Source organism: Equus przewalskii, chromosome 5 (genome assembly GCF_037783145.1).
Source record: "Equus przewalskii isolate Varuska chromosome 5, EquPr2, whole genome shotgun sequence".
NCBI lineage: Eukaryota > Metazoa > Chordata > Mammalia > Perissodactyla > Equidae > Equus > Equus przewalskii.
Window position 1 is genome coordinate 72702390 of NC_091835.1, and position 3593 is coordinate 72705982.

A 3593-nucleotide genomic window follows, 5' to 3' on the forward strand; every position below is an offset into this window, starting at 1 on the left:
TCTTTATTCTTTATGAACTTTTACAGTTTCTCTGATTCCTTCTCTCAACTTAGAATGGTTTATCAAAAAACCCTATACATATTATTAAATTTTATCTAATTAGCACTAATTATTTTTGTGTGCATTGTGGGATTGAGCACAGAAAGATATAATAAAAATAATGCTGCTAGTATTTATTGAGTGCTTACTTTGTCACAAATGATGCTAAGTGATTTGCATGCATTATCTCCTTGTCTACCTCCAAGAAAACTTTGAGGGTTACGTTGCTGTTATCCTTCCTTTACAAGAGGAAGCAGTGGTTTAGTAACTTGGCAAAAGTTATGTCAGTAACTTAAATAACATAAGTAAGAGATACAAATGATATAAGTAAATTACAGAGGTATCTTGTCCAAGGTCCCAGTTAGAAAATGAGAGAAGCAGCACTGGAACTTGTCTATTGAAACCTAAACCCATGCTAACCACTGCAGTGTTACAGTCTTCAAGTTTTCTCTGACTACGCATGCTCAATTATCATTCAACTTTTTTTTTTTTTTGAGAAAGATTAGCCCTGAGCTAACATCTGCCGCCAATCCTCCTCTTTTTGCTGAGCTAACATCCCGTACCCATCTTCCTCTGCATTACATGTGGGACACCTGCCACAGCCTGGCTTGCAAGTCCACACCTGAGATCTGAACCAGTGAACCCCGGGCCGCTGAAGCGGAATGTGTGAACCCAACCACTGAGCCACTGGGCTGGCCCCTCAAATTTTATCTATATAATAAATATATATTGAATAATTGTCATATGCCAGACACAGAAAATTATGCTGAAAATATATAGAGGACGAGTTGAAGTTTTGATCTTCAGGAAGTTATTGTCAAGTGAGGAATTATTAATATTTAATATGAATATTAAAATTTGGTGATAATAGCTACTATCCTTGGGAGCATGATGTATGCAGAGAGATGTTTTGACCCAGGTTGAAGAATTGGGGAATTTATATTGAAGATAAGATACTTACCTTATCTTCACTTATTGAAGATAAGACACAACTGAACTCTGAAGTGTGAGTAGAAGTAAGTCAGTAAAGGAACAGGAAGGGCTCCTTATCAAAGGTGGTATCAGGCAGTGATCAGGTGCATGGATTCTGGAGCCACATTTCCTGGCTTCAAATTCTGATTCCGACCCTCATAGGTGGCTTTCAACAAACTTCATTTGTCTGTACCTGTTTCCTTATCTGTAAACTGGGGAATATTATAAAACTTCCCTCATATTATTGTTATATGGATTAAATGAGCTACTGTGAAAGCACTGAGAAAAGTGTCTGGCATATAAAAAGTGCTACATAAATGTTTGCTATTATTATTAATTATTTTCCAGGCCAAATAGTGCATGTAAAGCCCTGAGGGGAGAGAAAGAGTGACCATATTGTTAATACAAGGAGTTCAATACCCTAGCTGAGCTGTCTAGTAAATGAATTAATGATGACTATGAAGGTTATCTCCATGTAAATAAGAATGCAGGCAGCAATTCCTTCATATGTATCTTGTGTTTAGCATCCGTTTCTAAAATCATTCTTCTGTCTAGATTACCTGTAGGCCTCTTCTTAAAAAACTCTGAGCTGTGTGGGCTGAGAAAATGAGGGAAATTATCTTTATGAAAGGACTTTGGAGGCCCATCTGGGACAGAAATCCTAGCATGTGAGTGCTAATGACTTTTATGTTTGGTAGTGCAAAACTTTTCTCTTCGTGAGTACATAACTTGTATCAGAATCCGAAGTTTCCATCACCCACAAAAAGTAATTTCACTTCTTAAGTAGTTTTTAAATTTAGTCATTTTCTTTATATCTGCCAGCATGCTAAATTAAGTGCTCAAAGTTTTCCCAAATTAGACTATGAAAGCCTCCCTTATGTCCAAACCCCAACATCAAAATTGCTCCCCAAATATTGTTTAAGTTATTTGTGCTTTCTTCCAATCACTGCTTCATGACATTGAATTTAGTGCACAAATCATCAGTTGGAAATGTATACAGAAGCGATACTTGCAAATGTGACAGGCATTTGGGTGGAAAGGCATTGCATTATACTCAGAGGAAAAAGATCTAATTCCAACGCTTGTATGAATTAGAGCATAAAACGACCTGTTGATTCACCATCAGTTGGAGTTGGCTTAATAAGTCACAATAATTTATGAGTTTAAAGTAAATAATGATTACAGAATAGCTTTCTAAATCCTAATATTCTAAGAGATTATTTGTAGGTAGGATCGAAGCTAAGAGTTCATTTATTTGCCTTGTGCCTCTCAGCAGGTTTCTGCCATGGGTGACAGGGGAACAAGCAATCACTCAGAAGTGACTGACTTCATTCTTCTGGCTTTGGGGTCCACTCCAAGCTTTACATTCTCCTCTTTCTGCTTATATATGCCATGGTCCTTCTAGGGAATGTTGGGATAATGGCCCTTACAATGACTGATCCCCGGCTGAACGCACCAGTGTATTTCTTCCTAGGCAACCTCCCCTTTATTGATCTCTTCTACTCGTCTGTTGTTGCACCCAAGGTTGTGGTTAACCTCTGGTCTGAGAGCAAGTCCATCTCCTTCACAGGCTGTGCGACCCAGCGCTTCCTCTTTGCCCTCTTCATTGTGACTGAGGCATTTTCCTGGCAGCCATGGCTTCTGACCACTTCATTGCCTTCTGCAACCCTCTCCTCTACTCTGTACAGATGTCAACATGTCTCTGCACTCAGTTGGTGGCTGTTTCTTATTTCTGTGGCTGCATCAGCTCAGTTCTTCAGACCAGCATGACATTTACTTTACGTTTTTGTGCTTCTCGGGCTGTAGACCCCTTTCACTGTGATACTCACCCACTTTAGAGACTATCTTTCTCTGACCTCTTTATCTATAAAATGGGCATTTTTTTCCTTGTCCAGCACCATTATCTTGCCTACCATCATAGTTATTATTGTTTCTTACTTGTGTATTGTGTTCACAGTTCCAAAGATGTGCTTCACTGAGGGATGTAAGAAGGCATTCTCCACTTGCAGCTCTCACCGTGGAGTCTGTGTGTGCTGTATGGAGCTGTCTTTTTTACGTATCTCACTCCTGACAGATTTCCTGAGCTCAGTAAGGTGGCCTCCTTATGTTACACCTTAGTCACTCCCATGTTGAATCCTTTGATTTACTCTCTGAGAAACAAAGATGTCAAAGAAGCTCTAAAAAACCCTTCTGGATAAGAAAAATAGTATTCTTTGATTATTATTTCTCTTCCAGCTAAGGAGTTGTGGCTGTTTATTTCGTACTCCTTGAGGCCATTAATGAAAATTATTCTCCTGGGCCTCATAAAAACATTATCAGAAGCTTTTTCAAGGTGATGTATTCTTCCCATACATTACTTTTTTTCCTTCTGACACATTGTTAATCCTGAACATCCTGGATATTGCATACATCCTGGACATTAGAGACATATTTTTCAAGATGAACTCTCCCTTTGATCTCAAATAACATTTTGTTTCTCAGAATTTATTTCTATTTATTCTCAAGGTATACTGCTGAACATTATTTTTGTATTTTATTATTGTTTCCAAACAATGTTTTGTCTGGTTTTTGTCTTTTGAATT

General features: G+C 38.2%; 1 pseudogene; it reads left to right on the forward strand.

The window, feature by feature from the left end:
- Nucleotides 1–2244: 2244 nt before the first annotated feature.
- On the forward strand, nt 2245–3228 carry LOC103556547 (olfactory receptor 9K2-like; annotated as a pseudogene).
- The last annotated feature ends 365 nt before the right edge of the window (nt 3229–3593 follow it).